Source organism: Carlito syrichta, unplaced genomic scaffold (assembly GCF_000164805.1).
Source record: "Carlito syrichta isolate Samal-C Ts95f unplaced genomic scaffold, Tarsius_syrichta-2.0.1 Scaffold305870, whole genome shotgun sequence".
In the NCBI taxonomy this organism is placed as follows: domain Eukaryota; kingdom Metazoa; phylum Chordata; class Mammalia; order Primates; family Tarsiidae; genus Carlito; species Carlito syrichta.
In genome coordinates, this window is record NW_007249966.1 from 107,651 (window position 1) to 114,301 (window position 6,651).

A 6,651-nucleotide genomic window follows, 5' to 3' on the forward strand; every position below is an offset into this window, starting at 1 on the left:
GATTCCTAAAACTACTAAAAACTGACCTTCCATATAATCCAACAATCCTCTCCTGGGAACCTACCCGGAAGAGCATAAATTGTTCTAGAAAAAAGACACCAGTGCATGCATGTTTATTGCTGCACTATTCACAATAGCAAAAATATGGAAACAACCTTACTGCCCAGTGGACCAAACAACGAAAATGTGATACATATACATGATGGAGTATTATGCAGTCATAAAGAGGAACAAACTCATGAACTTCATAGCAAATCGGATGGAGTTGGGGACCATCATACTAAGTGATTTATCACAGAAACAAAGAACTGAATACTGCATGTTTTCACTCATAAGTGGGTCCTGAGCAATAATCACATGCATACAAGGGAGAGATAGGCAATCAGTGGCCATTGCTAGAGGGAAGAAGGGAGAGAGAAGGGTGGGGAGCACATGATAACACAAAGGGTACCAGGTTTATAACCAGGGAAATGAGGAGCAGTTCGAAGCCCAAACTTCACTTGTATGCAAACTTCACCTGTGTCCTCACTTGTACCCCACATCTCTATAATAAAATAAAAAAAGAAAAACCTTTATATTTATAAATATACAATTTTATGAAGTCTAAATTAAATACATATAAGCAATAAAAATCTAAAATATACTTAGAAAAATAAAAATAAAACAAAAAATAAAAATAGTCATAGCCACATATTGCTAAAACCATCCTCTCTGAACAGAAAACTTTATGTGTATATGCACAAGATGATATTATTAATCTGGTTAAAAAGGCTTTGCTCAGTGTGCTTTGCTTCCACAATTTATAAGTTTGAAATTATTCATTTTATGGCAATAAAACCATTTTTGTTGCAATAAACTGGTAAGATATACTTTATCAAAGTAACTTCAATAGCTTCCAATGACTTAAAAATCTATTTGCTTATATCCACTTCAACAGTTCATACAGTCAGAGCTATAAAAATATATTCACACTCTATAAAGATTTCAACATCACAGTTCCTCATCTGTTGTCCATTAGTCACACAGATAGGCAATTCTCAACTGTCTTGTTAGTGTGAAATAATTACTTCAAGTAGAATGAGTTAAACACCTTTTTCAAGTTATGATAGTATTATTTGTAAATGCAGAGCCGGTCTTTCTTCATAGCATAGTAGCTGCTTTCTAGTTGCTTATTGTTTCAAAACTAAGATATCTCAGTGATATATAGCACATATCCCACAGAAGACAGGCTCTAGTAGGAATAATCTGTTGGAAGGTGTTATTTGGAAGATGTGATTTGTTTCAGAATTTCATCTGGAATTTTAGTGACAACAAAATATCTGGATATTAGTCATTCAAAAGTATTTTTGAATGCCTACTGTGCATCTGGCATTAGACCTTGGTCACTGACACGCATACTGCAATTATATTACAGATGTGTATGGAGTACCATGGGAGCAAAAGAGAAAAGAGCATCAGATCTTCCTGGGAGGTAAGCTTCTTTAAAGAGGCAGCATTTGAACTAAGACTTGAACAACAGGTAGATACTCATCTGTAGGTAGGTAAGGGAAGGGGCAGCTGCAGGTCAGGGAATGCATAGAAAAATGCTGAGCAAGGTGGGATTGTGTGGTGAGCTTGCATGTAGGAAGGTTCACTCAGGTATCCAATGGACTGGAGGCAGATCCCATGAAACCAACATGGTTATCAATCAGTGTTTTTTCCACATTAGATGAAGGTCTATGTCCAAAATCATCTGGGAAAGATACTATGAGTTTCTATCTGATATGTTTCAGTGCTAATCTAGAATGAACTACTCACTACCACATTCTTAAGTGAGTGCTTTTATTACTAGACACCATGAGTAGTCTCTTACCAATAGGATTGCTTTTATGTGTGACGGTATCATTGAGCAGTACATAGACAACTGATTATTCTCTCAGAAGTTTATTTCCAAATGTGGACGGAGGAAATTAAAAGATGAATTTTAAAAGTGGTTTGATGGCTTAGTTGATTAAATTATACATGCACATAGATAGACACACACAGTCTGTCTACAACCCATCCTGGAATAAGAGATAGGCAAACATATTTCCAGGTTGCCAAGAGCAATGCTATAGAATCTAGACTGTAGTAACTTACTTCTTCAGGAATTTGTGCATAATCTAGAAATAATTCTAATAATTAGTGTGGTAATCTAGTTTTTTAGGTAATAACTTTCTCCTTCTCTCCCTCCTCTCCCTGATAAACATCTATCATTTTCTATCGTTGTGTTTGAGTAACTTAGAAGGATAGACATTTAGAAGGGAGCAAAGAGTTTACCACAGACATTTGGTGTGTCTCGCTTGATTAGTGTGTCTCGCTTGATTAGTGTGTCTCGCTTGTATTAGTGTAACTAAGAGCAAAAAGGAAATACAAAAACTGACCTAAAGACAAAAAAACAGCATCTGGGAGCCATAGAACATGGAAATCAAGAGACTTCAGCACCAGTGTCTCTAAATAACAACTGATGATGATTATGATCACTCTCAGTCACAAAAGGTTAAATATCAGCCTTGTGTTCTATTATAATGCATTTATATTTTAGAATAATTTCCTACCACCATAGTTAAAATAAAAACACTCATATTGTTTTCATCTCCTGGAAAACTAATCTATAGAGAATAGGGGTCTAAAGAATCTCTCCAATTACCCATCTAAGATATAAAATGCATACCTATTAGCATGGTTAGATAATGCTCTTAAATTCAAGGCTATTTACAAATTAGATCACTGGCAAGTCATTTATCACTAGGATAGGCAAAACTCACTCTCCTCCCATCTAGCATAGGGATGCAGGAGTCCTATAGGAATAGCCTGAGAGAATAAAAGAAAACATAAATTTATCATAATTATTTTTTGCAAAGACAGTAAAAATTACAGTATCTATTAATAGTTGAACCTATTAGTAAAGGTGTGTGCAGGAAGCAGACCAGCATCAAGTATGTTTCTTTGTTCTGCACTTTCTTCGTGCTACCCGAACAGCTTTGTAGTGGGAGTGGGTGGGGTGGGGGAAGCAATCTGAAAGAGTCTTGTGTGGACACAGAAATAAAGGCAGGAAAAGCTGCAGAGGAATAGTATCTCCAGTAGCAGAGACTGAGAATGAAACATTAAATACCAATTTTAGTATACTCATGATTCTGAGTGTTCCAAGACAGGAAATGCTTGCATGTTAATAACCCATCTATGTATACAAACACATAACTCATATATGTTCTGACATCTTTGTCCTTTGGAGAATTTGAGATGATGGCTCTGGAGGTGTTTTCAATTTTATTCAATAATGAAAAATAATATTTTTCTATACATTGATGTGAGTCCTTATTCTGGCTGGTGACTGCAGTTGCTGGGGAGCCCAGAGTTGTTTTTAAAAATGCTCTATCATGTGGCCAGCCTTGAAGACAATCACTTCAATGTTGCTGATGGTCCAGCTCAGAGTAGGTGCTCATTAAATATTTGTTGAAATTAAAATCTGTCTGCACATTCATCTTTCAGTAGTCTGTTGCTCTATACCACCTTTCCCATGCTAAGCTTTGACATCCTTTCACCTTCTGTCATGATGCCCCTATCCCGATACATTGCTGTTCACTCAGCAGGAGTGACGCTTTATGCAGGGCAGCAGGGTCACATTACTCTATGCATCTGCCTAACCCTAGCAGCGAGACAATGTTTTGCTCCCTTAATGTCAGGTAGTATTCAGTAGGGTTCACTGGTGATGCTAATGGAAATGGCTAAGCATTAGACTGGCACATAAGCTATAAAAAAATAGGAAACAAGATGAAATACTGCTTATGTATCTTCACCCTGGCCTCATATTTTATGTACTTGTGACCCTGGCTTTCCTAGTTGACTAAAGGACTTACTGTCCTCAACTCTGAAATACACTAGTGTGTAGTTTGCCACAGAAGCAGGAGGCTTTTGAAAAATGCTTTAACCTTTCTATTGCTAGACATATCATATGATATTAGAACTTCTTCATGCAGAGTAGGATGTTTCCTAGGTTTTTTTCAGTGGTCTTCCAAACTTTTGCTTATGTACTCCCTAAAATATCTTGGAAGAACTATCTACTCACTCACTGTAAAGTTGTCACTAGCTGGGCTCAGTGGCTCAGCCTGTAATCCTGTGCCTTTGGGAGGCTGAGGTGAGTGGATTGCCTGAGCCTGAAGGTTCGAGACCCGCCTGGGCAGCGAGACCTCATCTCTACAATAAATCAAAAAATCAGCTGGGTGTGGTAGCACATGCCTGTAATTCCAGCTACTCAAAGGCTGAGGCGGAAGGATCGCCAGAGCCCAGCAGGTCGAGGCTGTGGTGACCGGGAGCGGCCACTGCACTCCAGTCTGGGCGACAGAGTGAGACTCCAACTCAAAAAATAAATAAATAAATAAAAAAAAATAAAGTTGTCACTAATACTTTTCATCATAAATTTAATAGTAATAATGAGTCTAGTATTTCAGTTTATCTTAAGTATTGGCAATTTAAAATACATTGCATTTTTAAATGTATAAAAAAGGAATTTAAGTATCATATAACTGGGAAATTTTATATTTTTTTTCTTGAGCTCATTTATTTTTATTAGCATATGAAAATTTATTACTGCAGTGTTTCCAGCATCACAACTTATGATCTTGGTTTTTCCTTCTTGCCTTTGTACAGGACCAAAAGAGAGACATTAGCTACTTTGACCACCTTAAAGCAGACTCCAGGGATATCACCAATGGCATGACCTTTCCAACCAAATCCAGCAACCAGAACTTCATCATTCTCTTCAATGAAGTGCAAACAGCTGTCTTTGGGCATGAAGGCTGTGGTCTTCCTGCTACTCTTTGTCAGCTGGTCGAGGACACACTTCCTGATGGCAGAGTTAGGCTGTTTGGCTTTGGCCCCTACTTTCTCCAGCACAATGCCCTTGGCGTGGGACTCACCCCCTGGAGGAGTTGGCCTCCAGGGCTGTGCCCAAGTGTGCCTTCTTGTACTGCTTATTGTGCCACTTCTGGTCCTGCCGATGGCTGTGGAGCTTCCTGGCAGCACGGGGGCTTGGACACTCGCCCATTCTGCCAGCGCCACAGCCTGAGTGACTGAACTCATTTTGTTATTCCACTTTCTATGTGAAATCTTCTCCCAACGCCTGCAAATTTTCTAGATCACTAGTTTATATTTCTGTGCAACCCAAACCAGTTCTTCTTCAGTTCCCCATAACCCACCCCCCCCACCCCCCATCTCACTAACTGGCACCACTATCTATCCTGGTCCTCAAAGCCAGTTACCTGAAAGCCCTTCTCCTTTTTATCCTTCTCACTTAGCCAATCCATCATCAAGTCCTTTTTAGTCTACCGCCCTACCAAGTCAAATCCATCCATGTCTCTCCAGCACCCCGGGGTCTTCCAGAATACTTGGGAGGAAGTTTGCCAGAGAGCTGAGGTCCCGTATGAACATGTACAGGCAAAAACTGAAGCAATTTGTATTTCATTTAGAGAGCATCATAATTGCGATGCCATTAGCCTAGGCACCAAACCAGTCTGAAGTCCTGCTTGGTACACTACTAAGATGCTTTATTCTAAGTCCCATATAATGATGTTTTGCTTTTCAAATTGATGAATTGCCAAATCAGAGCCTTCTTTGAACAAATAAGCCTTAACTGCTTCATTTGCTTTAAGCTTCCCGAATGCTTTAGACATTACAGAGGAAGGTATTATTTCACCATGTTTTTTTTTAAAAAATCAGTTTTTATGTAGCCAAGTGAGTTTCAAAAGTTGTGGATGATAGCAACTTGGAAGCTATAGCACATTTTGCCATAAGGAACAATGCAACTAGGTGTGATTTGAGAGTGTAGGTACACTGAGCAGCTAATCAAATGGAGCCCGGTGAGAAATATAAAAAGATGAACTGTGGAAAATACAAAAAAGGAGACAAAACTTCTGCTCAATGAAAGAGGCAGAGATATCATGCTAAGTCTAAATTCTTTGGGTCTTTTTTTATTTTTTCTTACACCTACCCCATCTCTCACTATGTTTGCCAGCATTCATTCAACCCAGATCCTGAAGGGGCAAAATAAAGAATATTCAAATTTTCTGATACTAGGACATAAAATGATTTGAAATTTGGATTTAAATGCTCACAGGTTGCATTATTTTTATTTTATAATCTCTCCCAATTATTCTATTGTTTTCATCCACAGAAAATAATAGCATTTTAGCACTCAGATGGAATGGAATAGACTTAATTCAACAACATTTATTTAACAAAGATCTACTAAGTGCCTGATATGCACCAGGCATTATTCAAAGCTTTGGGAGCCTGGTGTTAAACAAAGACACAAACAAATGCATTTCCTTTTGAGAAGCTTTTAATAAAGTTGTTATTTATAGAACATTCTGGCAAGGGTTACTTTATGAGGTAGGGCTTAATAAAGGAAGGAAATTTGCGTAGATAATGATAATAGCTACCATTTACTGTACATTTCTATATGCCATATTCTATGCTATTTTATATATAACATCTTACTTATCTTAGGACAACCCTATGATGCTGAAGCTATTCTATTCTTCAGTTGAGAAATCTGACACCTAGAGAGGTTAACCCTAATGTCATATGGTTAGTATGTGGTACAGCCAGGATTTAAATTGAGGCTGATTTCAG

At 38.1% G+C, this 6,651-nt stretch overlaps 1 pseudogene across 1 annotated transcript; it reads right to left on the minus strand.

Moving 5' to 3' along the window:
* Positions 1–4,590: 4,590 nt before the first annotated feature.
* On the minus strand, positions 4,591–5,065 carry LOC103265151 (annotated as a pseudogene). Its single transcript, XR_504618.1, has one exon. The product of XR_504618.1 is annotated as a 40S ribosomal protein S23 pseudogene (transcript).
* Between the last annotated feature and the right edge of the window lie 1,586 nt (positions 5,066–6,651).